Here is a 22,663-nt window from a genome sequence, read left to right on the forward strand (position 1 = left end):
CTGTTTGTAGGCTGGAGCCTAGTCTGCTCTTTTGCAATTGATTATGTCCTGAGTTGGCAATGAACACAAATACAATGACTGGGTTGAGTCTTAGGATAATTTGAACCATTACGTAAACCTAATCCAAAAGATAGACCAGAAACTAGTAAAAATTGGGCACCAAAAGCAGATATTCCCAGTTTGAGCATAATGTTTAGTCTTGTTCACAGTGAAACAAAATGAACTGCTTCAGACACAGGTGCAAAATTACAGCACTGCTATGGGCAAAAGCAGTGTGTGCAGCCTAAAACCATGCCTTCCCTGACTGCTTTCAGCATATAGACCCTGGTCTCAGTGGGAGCACCTGTGTCAGGACCAATGAGGAAAATAGATGCATGTTGCAAACCCCCTCTGGTGTTTGTTACTCAGTATGAGCATCACCCAGATTGACCCAAACATGCAAGAATGACTGACCACAAAGTTACTTAAGAAGAATTGCCTTATGCCCATTAGCCTAATGTTTTGTGGGGAGACTGAAGTCTATAAAAATGTTCATATTCATAGAAACTAGGCATCAAAGCTGCCACTATATTCTCTCTGAAACGAGTTTTTAACATTTTGGAGATTTGCTCTTTTGCAAAACCACTTACTCCACAAAGGTATAAAATATAGCACTTAATGGCAATGGTACATTTACTCAAGTGCATTAGATAGTTCTTCCTTCTCCTTCTCTTCCTGCTTGATTGGCAGCCAGAGATCCTGGATGCAGCACTATAGGAGATATTGTTTATAGCCAAAGCAGCAGGATCTGGCACCAGAGAGGACTCCACAGGCATTTGTATTGATGGTGGCTTTGCAGTTGCCTCTGGGTCTTTCATGTGGCTGGGCTGATGAAAGCTATCTGGGCAGTTATATGCTCTTGGAAACCATTTCTTTTTCCACTGACATTTTAAATGCTTGTGGTGATTAACTGTTCGTGTGTAGAGAATTTTAAATCCTGCACCACAGTGAGTCACTGCAGAGGCCGCTGGCACATGGTGTACATCTATATTTCTCTTTTCTGCCTAAAATCCCTTTCCTGTATTGGTTCAAACATTTGTTTAACTTCATTTGGACATGTTTGCGGTGCAGCTCAGAGGAAGGAAATTTGAGGCTCTATGTACAGAGTGAGGTGAGGTGTTAGTCCTGGCTTTAGGTCCCCTTCCCTGAAACAGCTTGGGGGACTCCATTCCGCACATCTCAAGATCCAGGAAGCTGGTTGCACATTTTGTAGCAGACAAGTAAAGTCGTGGATAGGCCCTGGGTTTTTTTTTCTCAGCCTCTTCCTGTATCTTGTTCCACAGAGAGCTGAGTAAGGGGAGAAAAGGGTAGTTCCTTGGCCCACAATGGTATTCCATAGGATAGTCCATCCAAACGGCTGGCAACACGCTGCTTCGTGGTGTTATTTGAGATTCTCTGCAAATTCAGGCACGTGAATTGTCTTAGACAAAAAGCACAAAGGAATCACACATTTGAAGAAAAAAACCCTAGATCCAGATCTCTGGGGGTTATTACTCTTCACAGTGGCAGGAGTTACAGCCTGTGTTGTACCTTTGATCTCAATGAATGTATTCTTCTGCTTTAGTGTTAACATAGGTGTAAGTTTGTGTAGGATTGAAGAGTATAACTGTTGAATGAAATGGTCAGCAAGTAAAGCAATGTCATATAAACCAAATGTTTTGCTCTTCATTAGACAAAAAATTTTTTCTTTGATTTTATTCTAAAAGATTAATTCAATAATTTACATATTCCAGAACTGTTACAGAAGGAACAACCAAATCTCTACTCCACTGTTTTTTCTTTAGATAAATATTTAGCTGATGTATACTGGATTTCATAGTCATGTGAGCTGAACTTTAGAGCAATATTTAGCCATTTCAATTTTTACCCAAGTAGTATAAAAACTTTGAGAGACGTCAAGAGTCTAGAGATTTTCTTACACAAGTGTCAGTTTTGTTTTGAAAGTATTTTACAAATTTACATTTTAATGTTAACTCATGTATCACTAAAATTAATTATGTTTAATGTTATTATCTTTAATCTATATTTATCTTTATTTATCTTTTATCTATAAAACATAAAATATGTGAGTTCCCAAATCCACAAATCAAACTTTTAAAGTGGATAACCTGAAATTTTTTTAAAAGTTAAGATCCTGTAGTAAAACTGAGGAAAATATTTAAAAAAAAAAAAAAGAAAAAAAAAAAGAGAGGAGTTCCACATACTTGTGAACAACTGTTCCTCCATTAAAATCACCATGGGGTGTTCAAGACAAACGTTTCACTGTATGTTGCAGACTTCCATTAGCTCTGAATAAACCTGGAAAAAATCCTGGTTTGCTGTATGTGGTAGATGGATTATGGCAAGCATCTTGAATTCTTCCTGTAGACCTGCTGCTATTCTTCCATTTCACTGGAAACCAAAGCTGCTTCATCTCCATTACAAGAGATATAATGAAAGGAAAAGGAGAGTGAAACGTTGGCAGACAAACACATTGAGAAGAAAATACAGGAAAATCATATTTAATTATATAAATATTCTCCATACAGAATCACATTTTCGTGGGTCTTTTTGAACTTCAGGATGAGCAGAATTAAATGCAATTAAATTGCATGCTGTATACTGATCTACAAAGGGAGGTTTGGAGACTTGCAAGGGACAGATTTATTTTACAAATATAGTAGTCATTTAGCTTGCTGACGTTTTGTTAAGTTCCCTCACCATTATTCTTTTTTAGAAGTGATTCCTTTCAAACTGAGCAGCTTCTCCATCTCTTAAGTATTATGGTGACATTTAACAGCAACAAACCAACTAACAAATTCTTTTTTGTTAGGTTTTATTAGGAGCCTTTTGCAAATTCCACTGAATCATTAAATCTTCAATACGTTGGATCAGGTTTTTCTTGTTTCAACTTGAACAGGACTCCTGCTGACTTCAGTGGGGATTCTGTCTGAGAAAGTCTTACACTTTGGCTTAATTACTTACTAAAACTCAATCAATACCTTATAAATTAGTCTGATACCAAAATATCAACAGTATGACTCCCTTGAAAGAGTTGTAGGAGAGAAAAAGCTTGCTGAAAAAAGTCTGGATTCATCAAACTGTTCTGTGGAAGTGTATTGGGCCCAGTGATATCTTACTTTGAAAAACAGGAGGCATTATTTAATTTAAAAAAAATCAGTAAAGTCTATTTAGGTTTTATCTGAAATACAGTCTTTATTTTTTGTTTGTTTCCACATTTTCCACATTTTTTTCATCAATATACATTTATATTTTATCATTAATTTCTATTGTATTGTATTAGCTGAAGGTTTTTATTTTTTATTTTCTGTTTTAATTATTCTTAAATAATATAAACTATATAAAATTATTTTTTTGAAAACATAAGCAGTCACAACTTGTATAATTTTCCACCTCTCACTGTGGAAATTCCTGGGAAAAACAAAGCAATGAAACTTTATTTTTAAGCTGCTAATTTTAAGTTTAGTTTAGTTTAAGGTAAGTTTAAACTTTTAAATTTAAAGTTCAGACTTTCAATCAGGTATATTTTTGTCTTGGATATGATGTCAATCCACCTAGATAGTGTAATCTGTCAAGGAAAGGAGAGACACAGAAAAAGCACTAAGACTTCTGAGCATTTCTTCAGCTGTCTGAGACATAATAAATAGCTCTTCTTATTGATATACCCTTTTGAGTTTGCCTTCATTTTTCCTTTGGAAATAACAAAGTCTAACTCCAAAGAAACTTCCACCATCCACCTAAACTATGATTTCTTGATTTTGAGTGGAACCCTTCAACCCGAGGAAACTAGGGTGATTTTTTTTTTCTGTACTACTGAATATTTTGTTGGTATAACTCCATTTAAAAGTGGTAGAGATCTGAAAATTGCTGTATGTTTTTACTAGTTTCTACTGAATTAAGTGTAAGAACTTCTCCTTGTTTGCAAATATGTGACAGATGTGGCTTTTCATGCTTCACGCAGATTTGAACTGTCTTTGAAGTTCTGGGTTCCACCAAGTACAGTGATACTGAAATTCAGCTATATCTACATTTATCTGCAGGAAGACAGTGATGTCTCAGAGGTTTGGATCCAGACAGGACAGAGATGTGTCTAAGTAATTCTATTGGTGAACTCATGTGCTCCTTTAACATATATCTGACTTTTTTGAACTTCAAATTTTAGCATCAGATGTTCAAAACCTACCTAGAATTTGTCAAACTCTACTTTTGTGTAAGTCAATGGAGTTTGGTCAAAGATTGCATATAGCCTTAGTTTAAGTGCTTCCTACTGTCCTAGAAAGTACAACTGTATTACAAGCTGTGTAATATGTATTGTGTGAGTAATTCTAGGGGAAATGTGTATTGAGTATGCACAGTATGATAACTCTTTTCAATAAAAAATCAAAGAATTACAGAATGAAATAATGGCTGAGGTTGGAAGGGACCTCTGGGGGTCATATAGTCCAAACACCCTGATCAAGTCTGGTGTCTGGGACCATGTCCAGAACAGTCCTTGAATATGTCCGAGGATGGAGATGACTCCACAGCCTCTCTGGGCAACCTGTGCCAGTGCTCAGTTGCCCTTACAATAAAAAAGTGTTTCCTGATGTTCAGAGGGAACCTTCTGTGGTTTTGTTTCTACCCATTGCCTCTGGCTCTGTCACTGGGCACCACTGAGAAGAGTCTGGCTCCATCCTCTATGTACCCTCCCTTTAGGTATTTATACACACTGATAAGATCCCCCCCGCTGAGTTTTTTCTTCTCCAGGCTGAACAGTCACAGCTCTCCCAGCCTGTCCTCATATGCAAGATGCTCCAGTTCCTTCATCATCCCTGTGGCTCCTCATTGGACCCTCTCCAGTGTATCCATGTCTGTCTTCTACTGAGGAACCCAAAACTGAACACAGCACTCAGGTATGGTCCCACCAGTGCCAAATAAAGGGGAAGGACCTGCTGGTATCACTTTTTCTAATGCAGTTAAGGATACCATTTACCTTTGCAGCAGGTACACGTTGCTGGCTCATATTCAACCTGGTGTCTATGAGGAACTCCAGGTCAGTTTGCCAAGCACCTTTCCAACAGCTATGTCTAATGTGGTATAGATAGATCATTAATAACTTTTTTTGGTGTAAATACCTTTTTTCCTAAGACACACTGTATCATAAAATATTGGCCTTGCAGTTTGTTTTTAGTGAGTTCCTTACAAGATTAGAGTTAAAGACATTCTTGTTTCTTTCACTTGAAGTTTTGAAGATGTTACTCAGCTGTGGTGCAGTTCAATTCTTCTGATCTTTCATATGAAGGGGATAATATGAAAAAAAGGGAGTCACTTCAAAATCCTACAAAGAAAAAAAAACTTAACCGTCACGCTGGTACATTATAGAAAGCTCAGGTATCATTACAGCTGATATGGTTAAACATGCTATCATTGGTCTATAATCAACTAGGCTCCTCTTATAGATACGTTATTTCAAAGCACTCCACTTCCAATGTACACGCAAGGCACTATCCAGATCTACTTTAGAAAGTTCATCATTAGTCATGACTAGTGAGCCATTTTATTTCAGCGTTGCAAAGAGCATTTCTGATCATGATTTCGTTTATAGTTGATGAAAAAAGGTACAAGCTCAGTGTTAGAACCAACAATAAACAGTCTCAGCACAGGCATTTTCCTTTTCACTGATGTAAGACTGCTGTTTAGAACCAGGCTGCTGAACTGGGTGGATCTTTTTACATTCATGAATATTCTGGTCATGAGTACTGACTACATGATCATAAACAGGGTGGAAAACAATGTGAATTGTATACCAATTTAAAATTTTTATGATGTATTCAATTGAAAACAAGGTGAGCTGGCTGGGTCTAACCTTGTTTGTCTCATCTCTAAGCTGAGGTTCATATGCTTACCTAATGAAACCTACAGACAACCTAAAAGAGACTTTAAAGACATTATTTCAGATTCATCCCTTGTTTAGAGGGCTGAAACCTAATTCAGCAAAGTGCACTAGTTGAAGCCAATTAAGCTATATATTTTGAGGTGTTCCTGTCTAGATAACATCAAACGTGTAAATGTACATCTTTAAATAAACATGTGAATATTGTTCTCAGATACTCTTGAATCAAGATTATTCTTCTACCATTTTTTCTCTCCTTTCTGGCACTCTCTCACATGCATTTCTTGGATTTGCTGCAGTCAAATCAGAGTGAGTTGGAAAAAAGAAACTCAGTTTGTGCCTGTTGAACCAAATCTCAGTGTTTGGGAGATTGAAGTGGGATGTCAGTGTGAGACAAGGAGAAGACCAGGACTCTATTTCTAATTCACAAACTTGATGTGTCTAAACAGTCAGAGTCACAAAAGTTGAACTCCTTTTGCCTAGCTTTAGCCATCTAAAATTGGTAGATCTAAGGCTGATCTCATCATTCTGGGCTGTATGGATTACCAATAAGGAGAAACAACACCTTCAGAGAACAAATAACATCATTCTACATGGTAAACTTGAGCTGTCTGGATGTGCTTTTGGAAGTCAATTAATTTTTCCGTGATGATTCTAAAGTACCGTACATCACTGGCTCAGACTTAAATATTCAAATTCTAGACATCTAAACTGGGGGCAAATGAATCCTGGGGGCAGATGAATCCTGCTTGAAAAGTTCATCAGAAGTAGTTTTATTGTACATGACATGCTCACAACAGCTATATATATATATATATATATATATATATATATATATATATAAGGTAAATTTGAAGGTCAGCTTGGTTTCTAAATGTATCTAATTTAGACAAATTCAGAGTGGTATATCATTCAATTTTGAGTCCCTGACTACAAGAAAGACATTGAGGTGCTGGAGCAGGTCCAGAGAAGGGCAGTGGAGCTGGTGAAGGGTCTGGAACATAAGTCTTATGAGGAGTGGCTGAGGGAGCTGGGGTTGTTTAGCCTGGAAAAAAGGAATTTCAGGGGAGACCTCATTGTTCTCTGCAACTACCTGAAGGAATGTTATAGCGAAATGGGGATTGGTCTCTTCTCCCGGATAACAAGCAACATGATGAAAGGAAAGGGGAAGGTTTAGATTGGATATTAGGAAAAAACTCTTCATGGAAAGGGTTGTCAAACATTGGAATAGTCTGCCCAGGGAATTGGATGAGTCACCATCCCTAGACATGTTTAAAAGATGTATAGATGTGGCACTTACGGACATGGATTACTGGTGGTGGACTTGTCAGTGTTAGGCTTATGGTCAGACTGGATGATACTTAAGGTCTTTTCCAGCAAAAAGGATGCTATGAATTTTATGATCTTTGCTTCTCTAGTGTCCGCACCTGCTGTATTTTAGACTATATCAGCTTTAGGAACAAGGCACCTAAAGTCTAGGTTCATGACTCTTTGGGTCAGGGACTCTTCTCTGATTCTTTAAGTAAATGGCACAGCACAGTTAGTTACTCTTATACGTAGTGGATGGATCTACAATAGATAGAGAGCAGTCTTCAACTGGTGCTGTTCCCTGAATTGTGTTCAGGCATTGCGCTGGGGGAACCATACAATAGCTATGCTGTGAAGCACAGCAACATTTGTACAGCACTAGTGCTTGAGCCAGTGATCCAGACCTCTACAATTTTCTGGTATATAGGCTCTGTTGTTTCCTAGATAGGTCCTATTGTATATAGGCTCTGTTGTTTTCCCAGTAACTTGGAATTTCCTGAAATTTTGAAAGTCTAAGCATTGCATAAAAGAGAAGGGCAGAAGGGTTCCTTAATCTTCTTTCACAAGACTGAGGTTGGACACTCCTTTTGTATTCTCAAGTTGCAGATGAAAGAGCTGTAAGTCCCCAGATTCTCAGCAAAGCTGTAGCTGTTTTAGCTATGCTCATTTGTGATAATCTAATGGGGTTTGATTTCTCAGTTGAGAAAAGGAATGATTGATTGCATTCCTCTGTGTTCCTTCTTTAAGCATAAACTCATGCAACTCTCTCCTGGTTCTTCAAACCATTAGTATTTTGCAGTCATTGGCCCTTTCAGAGAGGAAGCAAACACCCTGGTTGCTGATGACCTGGCAGTTCTTTGAGTATCATGGTGCTTTGGTTCTTCAACCTAGTGCAAAATAGCCCAGCTGTAGCAGTGTTCACTCAATGTGATCACCTCCCTCTCCCATCTTTCTTTCTTTTGCAAGCTTCTCTCTGTTCATACAAATACTGATTTTCAACACCCAGAGCTCTTGTTTGACTCTGCTTATTTCCGTTTTCAAATTTATTTGTCTCCTTCTCTCTGTCTCTCACCTTCTGAAGGGTTTATTCCCCCTGCCCTGAATATTTCTCTAAGTCTTGCTTCTGATTTTGTTCTTCTGTGCAGTATAATTTTCTCTTTGGCTAATTTTATTCTAGGGTCGCAAAGTAGAATGTTCTATACTGCTGTCTCTATTCTCATCCTACCTTTACAGGGCTTTTGCTGCTGTTGAATAATTAATATTTGCTAAAGTCCACATTGGTAATGTTGAAAAAAGGTTAAAATATGTTAATAAACCCGGGAAAAGTACAGAGGAAAGCGTATTGAAATGAGCTATGCTAAAATGCTATTCATATATAATGGAGTACTCTCCTAAAGAAAGTAGATATAAATGGAGATAGATACATAAAACTGACTGTCAGTTTTATGCCTAAATATTCTGTGATTGAACCTCCTCATTCACTCCTGTTTAAAAATATGCTATAAGTTTTCTTAGAAGGTGTACAAAAGATTACAGATTGTTTTTGAATGCTGTTTTTAATTAGATTTAATGATTTATAGCTAGGTGAATAGGATTATATTCTTCTGTAGGAATAAATTCTTATACTGTATTCTGCTAGTGCAGAGGGTGATACCATCTATCAGTAATTTGGTAATTAAGAGTTTTGCGCTGTTAACCCAGCACTTTCTGTCCTTGATAAAATCATTTTTTAAACTATTTTTTTCCATTTCCAGTTCAGGAACAGTTTGCTAAAATACTGCCAGAGTCTGTGGTCTGTATGACTGATTAAATGAAAAGGCATTAATGATAAATGAGTACTATTTCTATCTACTCTTTCAGAAGTTTAAGTTGTTTTAAACAATTAAAGTGCCTAAAAAGTCTACCTGGATCCTCCTAGGATCAAGATATTTAGAGAAAAGGCTCTAAATCATCAAGTGAATTTTCCTTTTCTTACATTGCACATATCCTAATGACCTTTCCTGAGTTTTGCTTACTGATTTCCCTAAAAGGCAGACTCTTTCTCAGATCATTTCAATATGAATAGACAGACATAAAAAAAATTTGCGCTTTATCAAAAGAAATGTCCCTTGGAATTTTTCAAGGGCTATGGTCTTTATGCTGTACTTAATCACAGTTTTTCACCTGGATTAAAAAGCATTATGACTTGGATTTGGGACTGTGCTGGTCTGGTCTCCTTATAAAGTTTTACTGTGAAAAAAGAATATTGAGAAACATATGATTTTCTACATATATATATATGATTTATATATGATTTAAGGAAATTGTTTGTCAGCTCCTTTTGTGGTAAAACCCTTTAGCTTTGCCTCCTCTTTACTGAAAGCATCTTCTCAGTCGGTAACAATTTGACTAACATCTACTTTTTAATTAAATGTTGCAGCATTTAGGAAGATGCATGCTAATCTGGGCCCCAGATCTGCAGTCCTCAGCTTTACAAGATGCTGCTCCAGCAGGGGCCGTAAAGCTCTCGATAAGAGGGGTAAGGAGCAAGGTGCAGGTCCCACAGCGATAACCTCCTGACTCCAACATTATGGGTCTTTCTACCGGAATTGAGTTCTACATCTTCCTCGATTGGTTATTGTCACAAATGAGTAATGGATGCACCCTGCCTGCGTCCCCAGGTACATGAGCCAGTCCATCAGGCCATCGGGAAGCACAGCTGCCAGCCACGGGGGCAGGCAGATAACAGGCAGACCGCAGGAGAGATGTTAAAGGCGCCGCGACCACCGGGACTCCAGGCGAGTACCTGCTGCTCTTCTGAGTAACTACCTGCCTGCAACTACCCCTTCCACCACTTTGCATGGGCATTAATCAAGCTGTTCCCTGGGACTGTTGTAGGAGACCAGATAAGGCGGAACAAACAAATCAAAACTAGAAAGCGGCTGGAAAATGTGCATCATTCAGGCCATGCTTAGGTTATTTTATTTTGTTCTATTATTCAGAGGGGGAAAATGTTCAGGATACCTCATTCACACTGGAAATTACTGCTAAGAAAACACATATACATGCAGACTTATTAATATAGTATATAATACGTACTATATAACATTTAATACTATTTCATTATATATAATATTATTATATAAATTATATCATGATCTATGAAAATATATAATGTACATAATGTATCATATATATATATACATATACACATATATATGTATATAAAATTAAGCCTTGCAACATTGTCTAGCAACCTGCTGAGTTGCAAAACGCACTTGTCATTTTTTTTGCTGTCAACAATGATAGTAAAAAAAGTAAGTGGTATTTTAGTAAACCTGTCAGGGAATAGACTCATGCTGACTGAGAAGTAAGTAGGTAAATAAGACTTGTGTTTTAATTTATCAAGCATGTTTCTTTGAAAGGGGTGTGATTTGCATTGCTATCACTAGTGTAAAGCCTTGACTGGAGGTTTTCTAGAGCATACATGATAAAGCGAGTTTTTGTTTAACATATCGGGTAAATTTGAAGGTCAGCTCAGTTTTGAAATGTATCTAACTTAGGCAAATGGTCCACATGTCCTTCCAGTGGTGGACATTTCTAGTATTTCACTGTCTAATATAATAGTAATATTATCTATAATTCAGGAAATTCCATTTTGTTATCATGTTAATTGTTGGAATAATAATGATTTGTAATGCAAACCTCAAGAAATTTCCTTTCAAAAGTGTATAATTAGAATCCTCATCAAGGCCAGATTTTCTAAAGAACATAATTTCTGATTAATCAACTCAGTAGATGTTGGTCGAGTTTCCAAAACTGATCAGAAGTCAGTGTCTCAGAGAAAAGCAACAGGACAGTGATGTACCAAGCTCCTTCAGTATCTATTCATAACTATTATTGTGTCTATAAGCATAACTATATGTGCAATGCTATATTTCTGTAGGATTTGATTCATCCCATTTGGCAATGCCCAAACTTAATAGGAAGTGTTATACAACACTTTGTCACACAGAAGAAAACGGATATATTATATCACAGAAAACACATCTGGTATTCCTCTTGATTAAAATGGCAAAGGGATTCTTGGAATATAAGGAAGAAACTCCCAAATAGTCAGTTTTGGTACACTTCACAAATTTAGCAGGTATGTATTCTGTGGGAGAGAAGAGGTAATGACAGAGCAGATGGAAAAGCAACCAGGAAAAAGTATAAGTTCCATACCACTAGAATGTTGCTTTCAGAACCACAAAATAGTTTATTTATGTCTTTTTTTCTTTCTATGGTGGCTCAGAAGTACTCTACACTTAGATATTTCCTTAAAGCATTGTTTCAGAATAGCCAAGTGAAGAGAAAGTAATTTTCAAAGCTCTGTAGTTCTTTCAAAGCAGATTATTTACAATAGTTCCAAGTGGAGCTCTCTCTCGTGAACATACAGGTTATGTTCTGTGCTATTTTCCCTTATGAGAGTCTCTGTTCAGTTGGTTTTAACTCTGCTGCTCTTTCACTATTTGGACTATTATTTTCTATGCTATATTTTTGCCTGAAACAAAATTGGTTTAGAAAAAATAATCAGCAAAGATTATTCAGCATTTTTTTGGACTAGGTTTGATGATATAAAAATAGTATTTTGCTAGAAGTGATATTTGTTCAACATTTTATGTAAAAGGTCAAGCATCTCAGAAAAGAGAGATGCCACAAAAAATAGATACTGCTTTTTCACCATCCCTATTCAAACCTCCCCAATCTCATCCAAATTATAAATCCATGGCTTGCTTTCTTTTCACTTGCTTAGTTGAGATTCATTGGGCCTGACAGAATTGCTGGGAAAGGAGACTGATATTTGAAGTCAGCACTAAGGGCTTTAGGTCCTCCTCCTCACTGCAAGGACCTGTAGCAGGCACACAGACAAACTTTGCCTCCACAGAGCTCCCTGAGCCTGTTAAGAAAGATTTTCCATTTTATCACCCAAGGAAATATGGGGAAGCTTGTTCGCAATTGTTCTCATCCTTTTCCCTAGTGATGCCAAGATTGTAAGAAAAGGAGCATTTTACCTCAGAACATGTGTGAGGAGGAGGTAGTAGTCCACAGAGCCAGGTGGAGTTTTAGAAGAGAGACTAGGTATAGTCTGTAGAAAGGCAGAAACACGAAGAATTAATGTAGGGGAAGGGAAACTGTTGCAACATCCCAAAGGGCAAGTATATAAGCTCCCATTAACTTGTGTTTCCACCTACAAGTGTCAAATGCAAGCCTGAATTCACACACTATGGTGGACTGAGAACCCTACAGGGTAATTACTCAAAGAACTGTTAGTCAAGGGTCTGCTAAAGATGCAGGCTGGATACTGGTCACTGCATGTACTAGGAGGAAGGATCCTCCTCCTTCTCAAAATTTGATAGGTAGGACTGGTACCTTCTAGAGCAGGCATGAGGCTCTGGAACTAGAAGGCCAGACAACTGATGAGATGGGTAAAGGTCCTTCTGAGGTAGTGGGGTCCCCTAAAACAACACCAGCTGTACTTCACATCACAACCTCCTCTGTTAAGAGGAAAAGAAGGGTAGCTGCAATAGGAGACTCCCTTCTAAGGGGAACAGAGGGCACCATATGCAGACTGGACCCAACTCACAGGGAAGTCTGCTGTCTCCCAAGGGCTCGAGTAAGGAACATTACTGGAAAACTCTCCAGTCTAGTAGGGCCCTTTGATTACTATCTGCTACTGGTTGTTCAAAATGGTGATGACAATATAACAAAGAGAAGTCTGAGAGCAATCAAATGAGAGTTCAGGACCCTAGGGTGATTGGTAGAGCGATCAGGAGCACAGGTAGTAATTTCCTCAGTCTTTCCAGTAACAAGAAATAATATTGATAGGAATAGGCAGATCCATCAGGTTGATGAGTGGCTCCGAGGTTGGTGTAATTGGAAAAATTTGGGGTTTTTTGGTGATCTACTCAACACCTGGTCTACTGACACCTGATGGGATGCACCTATCTCAAAGGGGAAAAAGAGTTCTAGTGCAGGAGCCAGTGGGGCTTGTTGACAGAGCTTTAAACTAGCTTGGAAGGGGGAAGAGGACAAACCCAGGCTTTGTCCATCCCATCGCCAGTGATGAGTGATGGGATGATGTGCCAAACCATGAGAAAAACAGCACTCAAGGGATCCCTCAATCTGCTTTAGGAGGTATTGGCTACAATATACCACACCTGAAATGTTTCTCATCAATGCATGCAGCATGAGGAACAAACAAGAGGAGCACAAAGCTTTGGCCCAGTCCCAGAGATTTGACATTGTTGGCATAAGTGAAACCTGGTGGGATGAGTCCTTTGACTGGAGTGCCTTGTTGGATGGTTACAGGCTCTTCAGGAGGGATGGGCAGGGCAGAAAAGGCGAAGGGGTGGCACTGTGTGCAATAGAAGGGCTAGAATGTACGGAACTCACAGTTGGAAATGTCACAGTTGAGAGCCTCTGGGTAAGAATCGAGGGGCAAACTAATAATGTGGATGTCATCGTGGGAGTCTGCTACAGACCTCCCAGCCAGGACAATGATGCCAATGAATTAATCTTTGAGGAACTACAGGACACTTTCAAGTCAACTGCCCTAGTCCTTATGGGGGACTTCAACTTGTCAGGAATTAAATGGGAGTTTCACATAGCTAGTTCAACCTCGGCCAAAAAATTCCTAAAAAACCTGGATGCCCTTCTTGATCTACTGCTTATCAACAGAGTGGATCTTGCGAGCAAAGTGGAGGTTGGTGGCCATCTTGGCCACAGCAACCATGAAGTAATCGAGTTTAAAATCTCTGTTGACAGGAGAAAAAGTGCCAGAAAAACCTCAGCTCTGGACATGAGGAGAGCAGATTTCTGGCTGCTCAGGGAATTAGTAAGTAAAGTCCTCTGGAAAAATGTTTTTCCACGTGCTGGTGTCCATCAGTGCCGATCACTTTTTAAACATCACCTCCTAAGGGCACAGGAGCAGGCAATTCCCAAATGTCAGAAGTCAAACAGGCAAGGCAGAAGGCCAGCTTGGCTGAACAGGGATGTTCTCGTGGAAGTAAGGCATAAAAGGAAAGCATATACCCAATGGAAACAAGGTCAAGTGACAAGGTAAGAATACAGAGATGCTGCTCGCTGCAATAAGGAGAAAATTCATGTGGCCAAAGCTGAGCTGGAGTTGAAGCTGCTAGAAATGTCAGAGACTTTTAAAAAGAGTTTTTTGGAATACATTAATGGCAATAGGCAGTACAGAAATATCATTGGCCCATTACAGATGGTCACCTCACAAATAGGCACAGAGACAAGGCAGAGATGTTTAACACTTTCTTTGTCTCTGTCTTCAACACGGATGACAGACCAAGGGGCTCTCAGTGCCCTGAGGTGGAGGACCATGACTGAGAGAATGATCAACTCCCAGTTGACCCTGAAATTGTGTGGGATTTGCTGCTCCAGCTGGATGCCTACAACTCTATAAGCCTGATGAGATTCATCCAAGAATCCTCAAAGACCTGGCTGATGTCATTGCAAAACCTCTCAATGATTTTTTAGCAGTCTTGGAAACCCAGAGAGGTACCAGCTCACTGAAAGCATTGTCCCAATTTTCAAGAAGAGCAAGAAGGAGGACCCTGGAAACTACAGGCCTGTCAGTCTCACTTCAATGCCTGGTAAAGTTATGGAAGAGATTATGCTGGGAGGTGTTGAAAAACACCTGAAAGACAACACAGTCATTGGTCACAGCTAGCATGGATTCCTGAAAGTCCTGTTTATCCAACCTGATTTTCCTTTTATGACAAAGTAACCAGAAGATGTAATCTTTTTGGATTTCAGTAAAGTTTTCAATATTGTCACTCACAGGATCCCTCTGGACAAAATGTCCAGCCCACAGCTGGATAAACACATCATGAAGTGGGTGAGCAAAGAGCTGTATAATCATACTGATATAGATCCAAAATTTTTTGAGTCTTTCCCTTAATTCAGCTATTTTTAAATTTGTGCTTTAAAGAAACAAGCAAAAAAACCCCCAAACAAACCCTTCTAAAATCAATCCAGTGAACTGATTATTGGAAAAGAAACCCCAGAAAACCAGCAGCAGGCCTTACAAAACTTGGAGCGCTTTTCATCTTTTCCAAATAGTGGAAGCTGACTACTTACTGGACCTACAAGGTGGTTTACGGCTAAGGCTGAAGGAAAATGTTACCTTTCAAACTGAAGGAAAAACAAGCATATAGGGAAAACACAGCATCTTCCCTGTTTTGTAAGTATTTTTGCTGATCTCACTGCCTTCTTGTAGAAATTGTTTTTCTAAGTATATGGAATTTTGTTCTGTGTATTGTCTCTGCAAAGTGTGTTTGTTTTAATGTTTGACATATGTGAAATTCAGCTTTAGTGGTTATATTACAATCTTAAAATAATGTTTACCCCTACCATGAATTCAGTTTTTAGAGTTTGCAAATGCCTGGGTACTAACCTCTCTGCTGTGCTTGAAGTGCAGCCACAAAGAAAGTTCTTGTTAGAATTTAAGATGTGAAGATCCATTTCTGCCTAACCATCTCCTACTTCTGCATTCCCTGAAGTGTATCCCATCTGCTTTTGGGAGCTCTCATTGCAATATGCAGTGATTGCAGGATAAGCACACCATTTTCCTGTCAATACTTTCCTATTAGCCTCCTGGATCCATACATCATCGTCTTGCTGGCCTGCAGTTTGCTTATCTTTGTCTCTGAGGCTGCCTTTGATTTATCTAACACCCAGGTTAATGAGGCATGGAGCCCAGGGTGGCTCCAAGGATAATGCACTCCTGTATAAAAATGCTTAAGGAAGGATCAAGTGATAATCCATTCTAGACTAAAAGGCCTAGCTCTTCAACAAATGTTGTATTTCTTAATCACTGAGCTAAGACTGTAATAGCTCCCTGTTAAGCTACTGCCATCCGTAAAACTAAGCCCACTAACTATATGAATTTACAAAAGAACTGAAAATTAGATTTTAATTTGTGTTCCAAAAAATGCAAAAAAAAAAAAGTTCATTTCTTAGGAACAGTTATCACCATTATTTGACAGTGTTCTTATGCAAAAATAAGTTAGCTTTAATATTTAATTTACAGTAATAGTTTTATATTCCCTCACTGGGACTTATGTTTTTCTAAAGACAAAAATAACAGAAGCTAGAATGTTACTGTGGCAAGGATAAATCAAACTAGCTATTTCAATAATGGAGGTAATTACAAAGTGTATATATCTGAGATGCACTGAGTGGTTAGGGGTTGTTTAATTAACATAAAAATTTCAATATCATCAGCAAGTGTGTTGGTATCACAAAAGCATTGTTAAAAATGCATCTTAAAATAGTTATGCCTTTCTCTCTTCCTAGATAGTACATAAGACTAATATACATTTACTTCCCATTTCTGCTAATTACCATCTTGCACAGAAATAATTTAATGAAAGCAAGGTGAAGATCCAAGCAAGCTTATTCGTTTATTTTAAAGTGCTCTATCACATTTTGTTGGCTGTTTTGGCTTCTTTTTTTGGATGTTGTTTTGTTTTGTTGTGCATGGTTGACCTTCATATTATGAATCTGCTGCAGGCTCCTGAAGTACAAGTAAAGTATAACCATTTAGAATAGCACCAAATAATGGGATCACTCCTATGGGATGCCATGCTCATGTTTTGAAGTAAAAGACACGCACAAGCAAGGCATTCACCAACTGGCCCACCACAGTCCCCAAGGACTTGACCCAGGTAATAAGTCCTTTACTGGTCACTAACCTACATTATTGAGATTTAGTTTGGATTTTGATGACATGACACTGTTAAGGGTTGTTATTGAGATGTAAATGATCTTCTGTTGGGTTATTTAAGACACATGAAGGACCTAGTTTAGAATGGAAATTAGTTATTGATTATTCCAGCAATTAACAAAATAAATTTTAGAACCTGTATTAACATTTTCAGAAGTCTTAAATTATATTTAGCTCAAACTGACCCAAGGATCTAGACTGATTCCTTAGCAATCTTTAAGATGTTTTAGAAAAGGAAAACAAAGATAAATAAATATTGCTGTGCTCTTATATCTACTATAGATCACAGTGGTATGTGATGCAGTTGTCTATACAGTTGTACAGTGTGCTCCACAGATTCTTTAGTATTAAAGACAAGTTTGGAGCATATATAAAAGTAAAATATCCATCCTGTTTATTTCATCTTCTTTTTTGAATATTTTATCATTAGATTAACAGAGTTAATTTTCTTTAGTTGCATTTCTTTCATTAGTACTTTGAGTTTCCTCACCTAAAACATCCTGAGATAGGAGGTAGCCTTTTCAGATGCCCATTGTTATTTATAAGCACCTTGTATTGATAGCACAATTATTAACAATATACATTTTCCTATCTCACCTAGGAGTGTTTTACTTTATTGCTACATATTTTAACTAGAAGATGAGTTTCTTGTATTTTTCTCATGGAGTAGTGCTAAGAAAGCTTTAGAGGCTGTTACACTCACCCAAAAGGTCACATAGCATGTGCCACTATGTATTTGGTTTGGTGGCAAAAATCAGATAATTCATTATACGAATATATTTTAGAACAAACTCAGCTTAGTCTTCTCTTTTTCTATGCTGCAAGCTCCAGCCAATGAAGGGTATTAGGCACTAAAGAGAGATGCATCCTGTCTTGTTATAATTTTACTGTTTGGGTCCCAGTGATACTTTTATATATAAAATATTTAGGTAGGGAAATGGCACAAGCAGCACAACTGGACTGCTAGAACTCATTACTTAATGTGCTGTCTGTAGATAGTACCACTGAACTCACTGAAAGTAATACCGTGGTCACGTGATGTCTTTTGTGTTGCTGTATCGTCTCAGGATCCTCCACACCTCAGATAACATTACATGGAAAATTAGCTGCCTACCCACTGCAGTTTGAACAAGGTTTTAAGAAAACCCTTCCACACAGTGATATTTCAGTTTAAAAGTCTCTTTTAAAATTAGCAGCTAATAACTGCAGGTCAGCATTTTCTAACATTGACTTTCCTTGAATAATTCCCTCTGTCTTATTACATACTTTTTTCCTGCTCTTTCAATTCTGTTGTTCAGATACAGGAAAAAAACCCACTGATTTAAAAGAGTTTTATATCCTCTTCTTATGAATCTCTGTCACCAGTGCAACATCTGAATCATCAGGAATGATACTTAACTACTCTTTCAAGACATGACAGACTGCATTACCTCTGATGTTAGAGGAGGTTTTCATGAATGGGTATTTACAGAGGCTTTCACATCACTCTGCACCCATTAACCATATAATACCAGCCTGGTCATTTTTGGTTTGTATGTTTTTTTGTTTGCTGATAAGTCAAATAAGACATAAGCAGAAACTCCTGGCATATTAATTTTTTTAAGATTTTCTAACAAAGGGATTAAATGTTAGGTCTCATTTTTAGTATTTTGAAACACAGAGAAAATCTAATGATATCAATAGATGTTAAGGCACAACAATAATCAAAATACAAGCATAAAATGTTTCCCCTTATTGGACTTAAAGAATGTTTGTCTTTTACAAAAAAAAAGCAAGATGTATCTGCCAAAACACACTAACACATATTCACCATTAAAAAAATCTTTGAAGAATTAGATTCAATATACAGCTGTAACTCCTATGAATAATCAGGTAATAAAAAGAAAACACATATCTTCTTTTTTTTTCTCTGTACATCACCCAGTAACTATTGATTTCTTCAGATGTTCTCTTTCATATTTCATACAGAGCTCTTCTAATGTATCTTTTGAACACCAACAGAGTTGTTTTTTGATTCAGATTTCACCCAATTACCTGTGAGTTTTTCAGTAAACCAGCCGGATGAGGAGTAATCACCTGTGAATGCAGAGGAGACAGACATCTTCAGAGGTGAATGATTCGCTGGAAGTGACTATTTTTGTCCCTTAATTCATGGAGTACATACTCTTAGATATTGATGTAAAGGTGAAGCTTCTGGCCCTTTCAGTTGATGTTCCCATCAAGCCCATTGCTGCTATACTTACAGAGGTCCCAGCTCAAGTGCCTGTGCCAAGTGCAACTAGAGCAGTATCCTGAAGAAATAAAACTCTCAAACCAAATGCAGTTAACCAAAAAAGAACATAAAAGTTGTCCAAACCCCCTTCATAATGCATCCAGAGAGACAGTGGCAATTCAAATTCACTTGCCTTTCTTCCCATTTGTCACTGTAGCTGGGCCTTATTTCAAAAGTATGTATCACTTTAAGGGCAGGTTATTTTCAGTGGAGGTTTTCTCCTGTTTTAAGACTTACATTTATCTAGACAGATTTTCTAAAGAGGTCAGCACTTTGTTGTTCCATAGGCAGCACAGTATCCCAGCTCTACAGGCTCCCTTTCTTTCCAGATGTGCTATACTAGCACCAGCAGTGCATATATCCAGTCTTCAAAAGCACACACTAGTGTTTTCTGACCTCTGATTGCAAGAAAAGATTACTCCTCTCAGACATTCTCATAACAGGGATGCTTATTCTACACGCTGTTTGCACATAGAAAAGCATGAAGCTGGAGATAGGAATACGTGAGTTAATGCAGTTTTGTGGCAGTGGAGGCAGGGCACTGTGTATAGATGAGCACATATTAAGAAATAGTATGTGTCCAGCTCCCCATTGAGATACCAACCTGTGGACTGTGAGGGAAACATTATGTCTTCCTTTCTTGAAATAGTATGTGCTAAACAAAACAATTGCACCTGCAAATACCACCTGATAAAACTGTTTTAAGAGACATTGGTGTATCTTGCATTAATAATAAATGTGAAGCAAAGCCTGATATTTTATTTTCTAAAGATAAAACACACCACTGTATACTCAAGAAACATTCATAATAAATGTCAGTTTTAGGGGAAAAAAATAACTAATACTATTTAAAGTATTAAAGGTGTGTTTTGCTTTAGTAACATTGAAAAAAAAATCAAACTACTTTCAATCCACAGTTCCTCTTGTGGGCATTCTTAGCTTAAACTCGAGCAATTGTACAGAATTTACTCTGTGCTTTACTATTTACTAGTATGATTGATAGGATTAGGACAACTGGCTGTCATGACTGAAGACATTCAGGAAAGGAGAAAGATGATGGAATAGCTCTGAGTGGCTCAGGTACCTCAGGCCATTTGGATGCCTTCTCCTTGTAATGCCACAGAAGGGCTGAATGCAGAAACCATTGCTTCCTGTGGGCAGTGACTCAGATGGCTACACAGATGGCTTGTAAATATACACTTGTAAATATACACCTTTCCTATCTTATGGATCCTTAAGCAACAAGAGGTGCCATCGTCACTCCTTACATTGCTCTGTTCTGTTGTGGTTTTTGTGTAGCATGATCACAAAATCTCACTACTTTTCTTTTTTTAATTATAACTGTGCAGATTTATATAAAATCTTGTTAATGAGTAATTGCACATTTGTATATCTATTCCACATGGTGTGCAAGCAGATGAGATTCTTTATGCAAAGTAGTGAAATGCAATGCGCAATGAAGTATTTAATTAGAATTTGGCCTAAATTAAATACACTGAGAATAACAGACTTAAATTCTTATGAGAAGAGAGACTATCTAATGGTAATCTAATACAACTTCTTCTAGCTCTTATTGCTCCATTTATAAAGTAGTTTGGAAGCGGGGGCACCACTTGGAAAAGGAGAAAGTAATTTAAGAATCCAGATCTTTAGTAGGCCATTTGGAAGAGAAATTGCTTGGTTGTCTAGGCAGCTCAAGTCCTGCTTTTAGGGTAGAGTGCTGAACTCCAATTTGCCAACTGTCACACACTGGGATTACCCTTTGATACTCTACTCCAGCAAACCCCTGGTTTAGCAAGTTCCTAGGCAGACACAGTTAAATGCAAAGTGTTAATCATGCAGAAATAAAGGCTGAAGAATTTGCCTTTCTCTCACTACCAAGTAAAGCCCATGTGATCATGAAAGAGGAAGAGAGGAGCAGCTGTCCACCCTAGCTGTACTTGGGTCTATATTTGCCTCGTTTGACAACCCAACAAGCAGTACTGTGGTGAGGAAAGGACTAAAGAGATACTTTTGTTAATATAAATAAACACATTTGCCAGCAATGCTGACATCTAGAGCTGAGTTCTCCAAAGGGAAGTGTTAGTCTAATGATGGGATTTGGACGTGCACACAGATTTTCTAGTAGCATGACAATTTCTGAAGTGAGAATATGTTTTCTTTGTGAGTTCTTCCTTGGAAAATGCAATAACTTTCTGATATGTGGTTCTTTTCTCAGCTTTTCTGTTTTCCACATATCTGGTTTAGACCTTCTTTTGCCATAGTTATCTGCACCTGAAGGACAGAAGAGTGGGAGACACTGTGTTAGAGCCTGAATTCTCCACCCACACATATTAGATACATAAAGCTAAATTACTGAAAAATACACTTTAACCAAGAAGATAAAATTACATAAGAGATGAAATCCTGAAACCTTAATTCAGTACTTTCTAAGCCCACACTGATGTGGCTTGCTGCTACTCTGGTTCTTTCTCTTCACATAGTAGGCAGCTTCTAAGTGTTTCTTGCCCCCAGCTTTGTAATAATATGGGTTTGTATTAACGCAGTTGCTGTGAGCCAGTGGACTAAGCCTCTGATGTGTAATCAGAGTTTGTGGGTTCAAATCCTGACTGTGCCCACGTAGTGGTGTTGGGGAACTGTGTTAGCCGTGTGGCCAGGGGTCTGAGCAGTCAGGTGAAAATACTGTGGTAGAAAATATTGGGTTCAGCTGACCTAAGTGAATATTATAATGTGAAAGCAAAGCATTCCTCTGATTCTGATAAAGCTGATCTCTTCTTTATCAGTGTCAGAAGAAAAAAGAATCCAGTTTTTCCCCAGTTTGAAAGTGCCTTGCTTCTTGAAACAACTTGTGGACAGAGAATTTAAAAAACACATATTTGAAATGCAGTGCTGCTAAATCTGTTTTTTTTATTATTTACCTTTTTCCCTTTTTAAATTGCAGAGCATCAGTAAATGGGTGTGCTCTTCCTTTTTCCCTTTTTGTCCTTTTCTCTACTTTCTTTATAAAACTGTAGAACAGGTATGATTTTAAAGGTGATATTCTTCTGTCTTTAGTTATTAAAACCAACAAAAATTGGACATATCTAATTTATCTTTCTTTTTTTTTTTTTAAACTCTTCTAACTGATTTATGTATTGTTTCTTTCAGCTAAAAGTAGATCTACATAGCAAAATTTTCACTCAGATGGAGCTAATTTTTTTTTCTAGGAGCTATTTCGACTCAAAATGTTGAGATCCACAGTAGGCAAATTTGACTTAACAAAATCTGTGTCTAGATTAATTGGGCCTCATCCTGACAAATTTTATAGTTAGAACAGGTTGGGAGCTGGAGCCATTATGTAGAAATACAAGCTAACATAATGCAATGGATGTTATCTGTAGCAGTGTATTTTTTTAATATTCCC

The 22,663-nt window shown here is 37.8% G+C and overlaps 1 long non-coding RNA gene across 3 annotated transcripts; it reads right to left on the reverse strand.

Annotated features, from left to right (window-relative positions):
- Positions 1-1,007: 1,007 nt before the first annotated feature.
- LOC135409854 (uncharacterized) lies at positions 1,008-14,112 on the reverse strand. Of its 3 annotated transcripts, none has more exons than XR_010428388.1 (5): positions 13,399-14,112; positions 12,253-12,326; positions 5,154-5,356; positions 2,244-2,452; positions 1,008-1,434 (listed from the first exon to the last, which is right to left on the reverse strand). It is a non-coding gene; the product is annotated as an uncharacterized LOC135409854 (long non-coding RNA). The 3 variants fall into 3 exon arrangements; XR_010428385.1 differs by having other exon boundaries at positions 13,502-14,111; XR_010428387.1 differs by lacking the exons at positions 1,008-1,434; positions 2,244-2,452; positions 5,154-5,356 and adding an exon at positions 9,342-9,448 and having other exon boundaries at positions 13,502-13,776.
- Between the last annotated feature and the right edge of the window lie 8,551 nt (positions 14,113-22,663).

The sequence above is a fragment of the Pseudopipra pipra genome, chromosome 2 (assembly GCF_036250125.1).
Source record: "Pseudopipra pipra isolate bDixPip1 chromosome 2, bDixPip1.hap1, whole genome shotgun sequence".
NCBI lineage: Eukaryota > Metazoa > Chordata > Aves > Passeriformes > Pipridae > Pseudopipra > Pseudopipra pipra.